Source organism: Homarus americanus, unplaced genomic scaffold, assembly GCF_018991925.1.
Source record: "Homarus americanus isolate GMGI-L3 unplaced genomic scaffold, GMGI_Hamer_2.0 scaffold1024, whole genome shotgun sequence".
NCBI lineage: Eukaryota > Metazoa > Arthropoda > Malacostraca > Decapoda > Nephropidae > Homarus > Homarus americanus.
Window position 1 is genome coordinate 3,841,849 of NW_024715228.1, and position 13,176 is coordinate 3,855,024.

Genomic DNA, 13,176 nt, shown 5'->3' on the forward strand with positions numbered 1-13,176 from the left:
AACTAATACAATGACGGAATACCTTTTTATAACCTAATAATACCTATGATATTCTTTAACTAAGACAATGACGGAATACCTTTTTATAACCTAATAATACCTATGATATTCTTTCTTCGAATAGAATCATAATTATAATCCATTGTTTTATATCATCTCACGAGCTAAAAGAGATATCTTATATCAGTTTTTTTTTTAAATAAGACTCCGTTTAAATATGCTTTTGACGGTGCTACTACAGTATAGTAGGCTGTCTACCACACTGTAGCATCCATTAACCTAATCTAACCTGGTTAATGGATGCTATACAGTGTAAATATCCTGGTAGACCAGCTCCAGCTCGGTAGACCGCATACTATAGTAGCATCCCTTTGATAACTAACACTTCTATTATACTACCCAGGGACAGATAGTTACAGACTCAAAAAATCAGAGTACCGTGCCGTCCTTATTCTGAGAGTTGGCAACCACAGTCCTCCACTTTAAACATTTTCAGGCTGTTCTTACTAATCCTTCAAGAATTTGTATCTCTTTGGCGACACAGTTTTTATGTTTAATTCATTCATCCCAGTCTCGCCTTGCTCTGGCCCTCCTACCCTTATCCGAATCCATTTGGGCAAACATTTTGGAACTCTTGGAACAATTTACGTACTAACAACTCTTGGAACAATTTACGTACTTGGAACAATTTACGTACTAACAACTCTTGGAACAATTTACGTACTAGCAACTCTTGGAACAATTTACGTACTAGCAACTCTTGGAACAATTTACGTACTAGCAACTCTTGGAACAATTTACGTACTAGCAACTCTTGGAACAATTTACGTACTAGCAACTCTTGGAACAATTTACGTACTAGCAACTCTTGGAACAATTTACGTACTAGCAACTCTTGGAACAATTTACGTACTAGCAACACTGTTGTATTGTCGAAATTATAAGGCTGGGACTGAAATTTTAGATCATTGTTAGTTTTAGGACCGCCCACTACTTTTGGGGCGAAATTGTGTTTTTACCTGTATAATTCGATGACTTTTTAAATGGATTTCGCCATCATTTTTTGGGCATATACATAAAAAGTTTACCAACACAACCCAAATTGTATGGTAAAGGCATATGCAAAAAGCAAAGCAAACCAAACCGGACCTAACCTAACCAAACCAAACCAAACCAAACTTTACCTAACAAACCTAACTTTAGTTAACCTATCTTTACCTAACTTAACTTTATCTTCTTTTTGTCGGTGGTTTAAATTTATTATTCTGACTCTAAACCACTTTATTGTGATTTAAGCTTTTTATTCAGTCTAAATCACTTTTTGGTTTAAGCCCATCAATCAGTCTCGAAGAAGTTTGTTGATGGTTTGAGCTCATTAATCGACTTCTAAGCCTACCCTCAACTTTGGGATCATCCAAATCTATTTAGGCAAACATGTTCAGAGTGAGAGTTGTGAACTCTTGGAACAATCTGCCAGTGTTGTCACGGCGGTGGACGGAAAAAAGAGTCACAGGAAAAAAGTCACAGAAAAAAAGTCACAATTTTGGCTAGGAAAAAAGGTCGCAGGAAAAAAAGTCACATTTTATTTAAATTAAGGTAATAAAACTAAAAATATTTTAAAACAGTTATTAACTGACAATACATGACTTTTACATATTGACAACACAATTTATATATGATGCACGTAGGTTAGTTTAGGTTGGGTTAGGTTAAGTTAGGTTTGGTTAGGTTAAGTTAGGTTGAGTTAGGTTGGGTTTGGTTAGGTTTCTTCCGTGCCTTTTTTTCTGACTTTTTTTATTGTGACTTTTTTTCCTGGATACGTGACGGCAGGAGTTGAGCTTATTGAAGACCAGACTTTACCAGGTAGATATATTATAGAGCCAGTACCAGTGATATGACCGACCACCCAAGTAGCTAATGGGTCGATCAATAGCTAAAGAGGATAAGAATAAAAATAAGTAAAAAGTGACCGACTGCCCAAATGGCTGGTCAGTGGTAAAGAGGATAAAGTAAATACGGTGGATGGAAATAAAGTCCACAGGAAAAAAGTCACATGACTTGTACACATTGACAACACAATATATATATGATGGCATTGCACGTAGGTTAGCTTAGGTTAGGTTTTTTCCGTGCCTTTTTATCTGACTTTTTTTCCTGGATTCAGTAAATACAATACCTGTACGGTATATCTAACAAACTGTCTGATATTCAGAAAAAAACTAAGGCAATTAAATCATTTTTTATTTATATATTTTTTTATACATTTTGCCACTTATCAGCTTACTAGCCATTTGGGCAGTTGGTCTATCCAATGTTAATACAGGAGGAAACCGGGGAAACTTGTGACATTTGGTAGTGAGGCCGTGAGGGTCACGCTGGGTAACAACCTTCTCATATTGGTGACATATGCACGTTACCATTGGTAGTTCAGTGTCAACTATAGTTTAGATTTTAGATTTATTTTTCTCTTTTTACTGATTATTTACAGTATAAGGTTAATTTTAAATAATATTTTGAGTTGAATTATTTATTATGCTTCCCTTACAAGTGTAATGCATTCATTTCTATATTTTGGACAGTCTGGACTTTCTGCTAATCCAGACACCCCCCCCCTCCCCAAATTAGACTGGATGACCAAAGGGTTCATTGTAATATAAAATACAATTGAGGTTTTGTCCACACTCTCCCTCACGGCTATGTTAACTGACAATCCACCACCATCAACGCTCAACACCCAGTTTACCACTTTATGACAAAACTACAAGCATGTAATAAAAGTAAAAATGCATTAAAGAATTAAGTTGTGGTAATGAGCAATTTACTGGGGTATTTGAGTGTTACTTTCACGGCCATGTGTCAACTTATGCATCTTTGCATTTACAAGTTTCAAATTTAAGCTTCTCAGCTGGAAATAATTCATGTGCACAAATTTACAATAAATGAGGACTACGGTACCTGTACTACTAACATATTACCACTATTTTTAATGGGAGACATTGAGGAGCAACAAGAGAGCATTTTTTGAAACCATAACCAAAAAGAAGCAAATTGAAGACTTGCCGACATCTGTTCCTGCACGACTGAATAAAATGACATTGGAAATATTTTTTAGGTCATACAATATTTAATTGAAAACAAGTTTTTCTTTAGTAAAAAATATTCTACCTGTATAGTAAAAATTCTATCTATGAAAAATTTAGGCACTGCACCTAAGGTGACGGTGCATTGTCAGCCTTCCCTTAATATACAAGTCAGCCAATATGGTTATAGCACTTTTAATACTGTACTGTATGTCATTTTAGTTTACAGATAAGTTCAATCTTTTTATACACTATATACATTATGTATTGTATTCTCTTTAATGTTTAGTGAATTTCTTGATGTGTTAATGATTTATGCATACAGTATTAAGGTTCAGATACTTCCAGAAGATTTTCCACTTATGGGAATTTGTTGTCTTTTACCCCAAAATTCGTTCTATACTTTATAGATTCTGTTTATGTAAATTTACATAATTCCAGCTTTCATAGCCAGAAGGATACCTGTATGGACTCATCCATTTTGGCAGGATCATAATTATGTATCCATTATGATTTTAGGTTTTTGTTTTTTTGGGGGTTAGCAGAAAGAAAACTTTGAAGTTCATGTACATAATACAGTACTGTACCTACCCTTCTTAAAACATTTTAGTTATTTCACCAAATACAGCAGGTTAGCATAGATCATTTTATTTAGAGATCAAAGTTTCATTTATTAACAAATTATTGTGATACATACAAAACTAAAACATCTTAAACATCAGTAGAGTTCATACTGTCACACATCACACTTGATATTGGCAACAATAATGTCAATATAACCACACATGACATAACAAATCTTTATACATCTCTTTACAATTTGTTAAGTCTGAGTATACAATTGATGTCACACAGGCACCACATTTATATCAATGCCTTTTTTTTAAACACCACTTACAGTACAACTTCTTAACTTGCTCTCTTAATGGTTCTTAAAAGATTTAGGTAGTCACATTCTTACCTTGATAATACATGTGGAATGATAATATACAAATACAAGCCCTGTACTATACAAACTGTATTATAAAATACAGTGTATACAGTTACATTTTTAAAGATAATCAGCAAGAGAAGGAGTTCCTAAGGTTTGCCTTTACCTCGTGCATTTTATACCATACATATTTTTCAGAGCAAATGGCCTTTAAGATTACTTGGTTATCCTAATGTGGTAAATGTTAATTATACTGTAATTATTAATGTAATCATATGCTTTCTAACTGGAAAGATATTGCTGGGAACAGCAAGGCTACCTGTAATCACTTTGTAATTAAAAAAAAAAAGTATATTCACAACAGAGTATTAGGAAAGCTTTAAATGATTAAACTCTGTGATTATATCAAGTTAGTTTGGCTGATCGTAATTGGAAATGTGACAGGCAGTTATAACAAGGAAAAAAAATATACTGGATATGAATAAACAATTATTAACTTTTTTACTGCCTATCATTACCAATTATGTCTTTTATTAAACTGACAGCAAAATGGAATATGCTAAAACTCGTACAAATAATTAGACTGCTAGCTCACTTCATATCTGAATGTATCCACTATCTAAACACAATGAGGACACTTGTTAAATTTATGAACTTTTGTTTGGCTATATCTTCATGGACAGGCACAACTTGTCTGAATATTAAACTATGTGGAAATATGAGAGCTTTCTTTAGTACAAGAAAAAGTAGAGTAAAGAAGTATGATAAAACAAAAGAAGTATATATGTCAATATATAATCAATCCCAAAGAGTCTACATGACTGAGCTGGAGTTCAGCCACAAGCAGGACTGTGAAATCTCCAAGAGGAAACAGCTGACCAATCTGAACACAAATTTTAGTAGATGTGGGTATAACATTTATATCACTCGGTTCATGCTGTAGTTTTATCAAAGGCATTATGATATATTTGAAATTAAAAAGAAAATAATGTCATTCTTACACAAAAAGAGTTTGCCAGGTAAAATTTTATCTAAAATGGGTAAGAACTAGCGAAATTAAGCAGAAAGTGTCACCCAATCAGAATTTGGATTGATTAAACCTTTAAAGTCAAAAGTCATTAATAAATTATTCAAGGTACGGTATGACAGTTCCACTGATCACAACCTTGGTACTGTATCTTAGTTCCAAGATGACTGTAAGACTCTGTTGAATATTGATACATACAAACAAAAATAATGAATCAGCTGGGGTGTAAGAAGAGAACACAAACAAAGTTGCCAGAAACTGTGCTGCTTCATAAGACTTCCACTGTGTTTAGAAATTCAGCCAGTATGCATAAATCTCGTCCATTATAAAATCAACTATACACAGCATCGGAGCAAATGTGTCAGTGATATGAAAAGCTTAAAGCTTAATTTTTTTTTTTTAAGAAATTTAACCAAAAGGGATCCATAAAATCTTATTAATATGCACGGACTTAACTTACGTAAAAATTTGGTAAAGGTATCTGAGAAGGAATATGGTATATAAGTTTAACCAAAATAAAATACCTGTATCTTCAATAAGGCTTTCAGAGTACTTAGGATCTTAACCTAGTATCTGTAGTAGCAAGACCATATTAATGATATATATTCATTGATCTTGCTCATTATGTAACATGTTATTCAAGGCATCTATATATACATACAATACAGTATACTGTACTATAATATGCTTAATTGATATTAACTGAAATTTCTTTTGAGTTATAGCATAAATACAAAACTTTAAAGACAACACTAAAAAATCTGGGATAAATACCAATGTGGACAACAGATTCAAGCAAAATTAATAGTCCATTTTAAGCATCTTTAGATCAACTTGACTGTCAAGTTACTATGAAATGTATGTTGATGTTTCAAAGACGTTATAAACAGATGCCCAGACATGTAGACAGAAGGCCATGACTAACTCATGCTGATTCTGGACCAGCTGAACAACAAATGTAATACTGTGTGGTTAGAGAATGAAGTGTTAAAATTGAAACATGGCCAAATAAGTAACCCAACTGTGAAATTCAGGCAAATAATTTCTCTTTGCACATGGTTTCCACTGATAACCAATTGAGTAATTAGCCTGTAGCTAACAGTGACTTATCCATGTCACTACTGTATACAAACAAAACTGATTTATCACGAAGAAAAGTTGAAGTGACTGAGTTAATATCTTTCAATACTAAATACAGTACTGTATAGTATGTACAAATGAGTTATCAAGGCATAACTGGTGAGATTGTATAAACATATGTTGTTAACTCACATCATACCATGCTGTACACATGTTAACTCACATCATACTATGCTGTACACATGTTAACTCACATCAAACCATGCTGTACACATGTTAACTCACATCATACTATGCTGTACCCAGGTTAATTCACATCATACCATGCTGTACACATGTTAACTCACATCATACTATGCTGTGTACAGTTAATGTTTTATTCTAGTAAAGTAGTACTGTGTCACCTTCATTCCTAACCTGATTCCGATGAACTTCCAAGTGTTTAGGTCTCTCCCTATTATTAGTTGTTTTAATATAAGCCCTGAAATGTTTTTAAAAGTATCTAATCACTCAGAAGTTCAGAGGCGATCAGTAAAAAAAAGTTTATTTATGCAATATACCTCGTTATGAGTTCCCCTTCTCTTGTGGAAACTTCTTAAAACACTGAACTGGGAATACAGGGAACTGTATAAATCTCTTCAGGAAACATCATAAATGCAAACTAAAGTTTGTGCAGGCTGGTGATGAAGAATGTATAACTCTTCTAAATGCTGGCGACACTATAATACTGCTTCATTCTTATTGCAAGACTGCACAAAACAGTGGTCCTGTGGTTATAATAAAAACTATGGATACAAAAGATAATATTGACAGGATAAAGAATAAAAAATATAATCAAAGACAAAGACTGGTAAGCTGGTAGTAGAGCTGAAACGAATGTAATAGTAAAGTAATTACAAATGATTTTAGGCTGCCAGTATTTAAATGGAAATTTGGCATCTGAATATTCAACTTAATGCAGGTAAACAAGCAATAATAATAATAATAATAATAATAATAATAATAATAAAAAATAATTGTAATATTTTTTTATAATTTTTTGTCACTTATCAGTGTACTAGCCGTTTGGGTGCTCTATCCAGTGTTAGTACAGGAGGAAACTGAACTGGGGACTGGGAACTTATGATGTTTGGTAGGGTCACACTGGACAACACCCTTTTCACGTGTGACCAGGCCGAGGCTCAAACCCTTGACATATTGGTGCGAGTTACCGCTGTACTGTACCACCATAATACCAATAATAATAATAATAATAATAATAATAATAATAATAATAATAATAATAATAATAATAATCTCACCTCCACACCTCGGGTATAAAAAATGTGAGAATAATATAAGAACACGAGCTTTGAAGAAAGTACCCTGTACTGTACGTATTCCAATTCTGCCTACAGTTTCAAAGGTTGGATCACGGATTTCTAATTAAAACTGTATTTATACGTTAGCTTGCATTGCTGCAAAAGTTTTAAAGATTATTTGAAATACTGTACTGTATATTAATGTATTTTTCATATTTGTACACCATTTAATTTGATACATAATTATAAACAAGTAATGTATACTGTTATAGAAGCTCAGTACAGTAGTCCTGAAAATTCACAAACACAATTTGAAAGTACCTCTATTACGACCTTTCTTTTTATTAATTATGCCGTCAAATATCCATAATTTGCGGCCGAGCTTTGACATAAGAAACCATAATAGTTGAGGAAATATTATTTCAATGCTCTTATTTGACTTAGTTTAGAAAATGTAAATATCACTTCAATGCTCTAAAGTTACTTATAAATAACGAAAATATAAAACTATAAATTAAGAAAAATTAAAAGTAAGAAATGAATTGTGTGAGGGAGAGGTAGGAGGCAAGGCAGTTGGGTGGTGGACTAAGCTTCCTCTCCCTCCCTCTTCCCGAGTGCTCAGTGCCCCTCCACCTCCGACCTTACTACAGCATTATGCAATTTCACCATAATTCCCATAATACTTAGGTTCATTTGTTACCTGGTTCATAAAACATTATCAATGACAATGTGGTCACAGCCTGTCCGGCTGGTGTATTAGTGTTACCCACACAAAATAATTAAAGCAGTTTTAGAACAGTTTATGGGTATTTCTTGGCCTCAAAGCAAACTACTGCAATTTTATACAGATTATTTAAATAAATTAAAATATAATTCACAATGTCTTGCGGTACTTAACTTGCAAATTATCAAGACTCCACTATATTTTGCAATATAGTACTTGGCACAAAGCCCATTGCAAAAAGAGTGAATTTTGCAAAATAGTACGAGTATTTCCCCAAAGCCCCATCAGCCACTGTGAAAAGTCTACAACTCCATGTATACAATGAAAGTGGGTCCCATCAGTATACAGTAGAGTGGTTAAGCATTAAACACTATGTGAAGTGTCATGCTCTAATAATATACACTGTACTATACTGTACAGACCAGCATGATCTATTCTTCACCCTTAAAATGTATTTACTCTCATGTATGTATACTGTATATGGTCTTAGATGAAATAGATTTTCTATAACAAACCATTAAATTAAAATTTCTTAAAATATATACAGTACTGTATACGAATAGTATAAACTTTTGTAATAACATTGACCATTAGCATGGCATGAGTTAAAGCTAAAATTTATGTAATTCTTATCATTTTCTTTTAAGTTTTCTAGAATCAAAAAGAGTCAATTTAGTTACAAATCAAAGTATTGTTTAATTGGGAATAGGTAATATTGCCATGGCTGGATCTGGCCAGTAAGCTGTAGTTTGTTCACTGATAAAGTAAATACGGTACATGATTTTAACTATACTGTATATTTCTCTAAATGTTGACTTCATTTCAGGATTATAGGTGAGTAAACTCATGACGATTATTTCAACCTAAAATATTTTACTTTTGTGTTTTGTAGGATTTATTTGAAACTTATATACTGTATTCTTCATAATAGCCAAATATCAACAGGTGGCATAGAGCAAGTCGGACTAAAGTTGGATGTATTACAGGTTTTGACTAACAGTTACACCACACTACACATATACCACACTGATTACTCAAATTTGTAACTAATATTAGGTAAGATACACTAAAACTTCCATAATTTGCAATATGTCATAATTTGATTATTTTCTGGAATTCCTAACCTCAAATTTCGACCTTTTACAAATAATGGCATATTAACTTACAAAACAGGTTGCCTAAACAGAACTCCCCAGACCCATTTCTTTCACTATTTCGTGACAATCAAACAACAATTACCCAATAACAAAAAATAATTAATTATTAAACAAAACATTTCAAATATTCATAAAAAATATCTATACAGTACCACTAATAATAAAAGAATGTGTCGTCTGTCTGTGAGTGTACTGCCTCAGCCACAGTTAGACTTGAAACTTTACACACACACATTACATGGGTCACAAGGTTGTGCATCTTGGTATTACTATTGACCACGGATGGTTAGGACAAGAATTAAAAATCTTCCTCAACTGAGACATTGCCACAGCGATTGCAGGAGTTGCTTACCCATGTCAGGGAGGGCAAACAGTGACAGTCAAGGTTATACAGTTTATACTTAACCTGTGCAAAGCCAGACAATTTTGCTAGTTAAAAATAAAACATTTCAAAAAAAGTACTGAACTCATCCATAAATATAAACATGCTCACCATTCTGTGTATGTAATGTTCCCACACTAACATAGTTGATGAACATATGCCACCCCCAATTCTAAGCTGCAATGGTGAGTTTTGGACAGAATTCATGCAATAAAGCATGTAAGCCGCCCTGTGAAGTTGGAGATCAAAATCATACAGTACAGGTATCCATATTCAAAATTTTTCATAACAGTACACATGCACATACAGTATTAGAACAGTTTATTGGGGTAATAAAGTTGTGGTGAAAAGTACACAACTACATCACAAAAGGAGTAGATGTGGCAACCGCGCCAGTAAGAAAAAAAGGTGGTCACTAGCGATGATGTGACAAAAAGAATGTTGGTGAACGCATCAGTCACGCCTGAGAGTATGCTGTGAATTCTTTTGGAAACCTGATAGTGATAAAAGGATCATAAAAGTTGTTTAGTGTTGGGAGTAATGTGCATCCTGTCTCCCAAGTGTCAACTGGCATGTCATGAGCTGTGATGTCTACATGTTTATGTTGTGACTGACTGACTTAGGGCTTGCTCCCATACTGCCATAATGAACTTGCCATTTGCAATATATTATAAGATGAAGAAATCTTATATAATAATTTACTAATATGTATACATTGACTCAAGAGTGCAATTCATAACTTGCTATTATATAATATGTTTAGCATTAATTCAGTTTAGTGATAAAGATGTTGACACCCTCCTAGAAATATAGTTTACATACAAATTTGGTGTTATACTTTGAAACCATTTATAACAAACTCGTTTACTATTATTAAGGAGTACAGTACTGTACTCAAGTGTTTACTGCCCTGCTGTTTGAACCTTTTGTTCACACTCCAGGCTTTGCTGTTATCCCTAACTAAGTTGCCTGTTCCTTCACTAAACAATACAGTCATTTCTGCTACAATGCGTGTTTTGTCAACGCGAATTGGCTATAACGCGATTGATGAATAGAACGATATTTGTAAAACGCGAACACGTGTTGGCTGTAACGCGATTCCACTCGAACATTTAAGTGTACTGTTGCTTGGCATGGGGTTATTGCAAGACGAAGAATATCGATTTTAAGATTCTCCTCATTTTAGATAATGCCCCAAGCCGCCCTCCCACCATTGCTGAGCTTTCTGACAATATCAAACTGCTCTTTCTACCTCCAAATACAACATCGCTCCTTCAACCAATGGACCAAGGAGTAATAGCAGCCTTCAAAGCCTATTATTTGAGGCGTACATTTAAGAAACTTATTGCAGCTACTGAGGAAGGAGATGATAAGGCCAGTGTTCTTCAGTTTTGGTAGTTTCAACATCAAGCATGCAAGTGACATCATTGTGGAGGCCTGGGGTGATGTAAGTAAGGACTGCTTGAGTGGAGTTTGGCGGAAGCTTCTCCCAGATTTCATTCATAATTTTAAAGGCTTTGATGCATCAGAGGAGCTCCCAAAAATAAAAGAAAATTGTGTTTCTCTTGCAAACCAAGTTAGCTTTGCTGAAGTGGAAAGTGCTATGTTGAGGAACTGCTCGAGTCCCACTGTGAAGACCTCTCTACAGCTGATCTACAACAACTTGTTGCTGCTGGGGAAATAGAAGATGCCGAAAATGAAGAAGTCCAGGATGCAAAACCACGAGAGCTTCCCACTTCTCTTTTGTTACAGCTCTTGGAAGACAATGACTACAATGCAGGAAAGAGCAGGATTGCAGTTCGTGGTGTTAATCTTTTTTGGCACCTTATGAACAGCTTCTTTGTGAAAGAAGAAAGACGGCAAAGCAGCAAACATTAAGACGTCTTTTTTAAGTCAACCCCCAAGAAGCAGTCTGAAGACACTGAACCACAGCCATCCACTTCTGGAATTAGACGTTTTTTTCGTCCCAACCATGCAACCAAAACTGCACCTGATGATGATGATGACAACTCTCAACTCCTGTCTGCATGACTCCTCAACCTCAAAATCACCCTTCTCCCCCATCAAGTTATATTCATATTTTTTCAAGGTAAAGTGTTACATTTACTGTATGATTTCATTATTAGATATGAATGTAACATTTATTTAGACTGTGCTATCCTTTGTGTTAGGCAAACTAAATTTTTTTTCGATTTTGAGTAATCTGCACCTAACCCCATTTTCTCCATGAGCCGTTATTTCTATTGCACGAATTTCTACAACGCGAGGTTTTACAAGAACACAACTATCGCGTTGTAGCAGAACTGACTGTACAGTACCTGTATTGTACAATCAGCCACAGGAATAAATATACACACTGTAGCTGTAAGGTCCAAAAATGGTCTGGTAACGTTGAAACTGCGCATCCAGACGCATGATGAAACTCAGCTGCCCCCACCTGTTATCTCTAACCATTTTCTGTTTCCCCTTCTTTATTCTTCTATTTGCTCTCTTCCTTCCTTTACTAATCCAAACATCAGTAAAAAAAAAGTAGGGTCAGAGAAAAAGGAGGTAGCTGTACGATAACAACAATCCCATTCGGCAACAAGTTTAATACCACTGGACACAATATAATTACTTGTAATATAAACACAAGACACTAGTAAAACATTCACACCAAATGTATTTATAACATATATGTAGGAATAAAACAAATTACAGGACATTTTGTAATTTCGTCTGTTCTGTTCAGGACAGTGTTACCAGATATTTTGTCTCAAACTCGAACCGTAGGTGTACTGTATACTTATTCTTGTGGCCGACTGTACAGCTATTTAAATGCGAGTCTAATACTGTACATATAAAATAGCTTAATAAAAATTAAATAGTAATATAAATTTTACAGTACAGGGGTATTTCCCTTCACGACATTGATGACGATGGTGGACGAGGATGATGTGAAGGGAGAGGAGGTTGTTACAAGGAAGAGGGAGGCAGAGGCCCATACCACATCCCACTGATGCTATACTCTCCCCACACACTGGTCTATCAAGCACTTCAACTTTCTTTTCTAATGTCATTACATCGTTGCCTCTTCTCACCTTTATCAATAACACTCAATGAACACTTCGGGGCCACAGTTTAAGGGCAAAATCAATGTTATTACAGTATAAAATGAGTGAGAAAATGTGGAACAGTAAAGTACGCCAGAACGCTACGAGATCATGAAACTTAAAGAGTATCGAGAGCAGTGGTGGGAGATGGGATGCTGCGTGAAGGGAAACATTAGATTGCACAGGGATAAATACGTTGCGTTAATTCGTGGATACAAAAAATAAATGCCGCAGTTGGTGTAATGACATAAGAGTAAAAACTGTGGATACATGGAATTCGTGGATGGCAAGGGTCTACTGTATAGTGTATTCCTCTTCTAATGTAGAGATTTACACATTTACCCTCTTAAATTTATCTTACAAATAACATCTTTTTAATAAGGAAAACAAAAACAATTATGG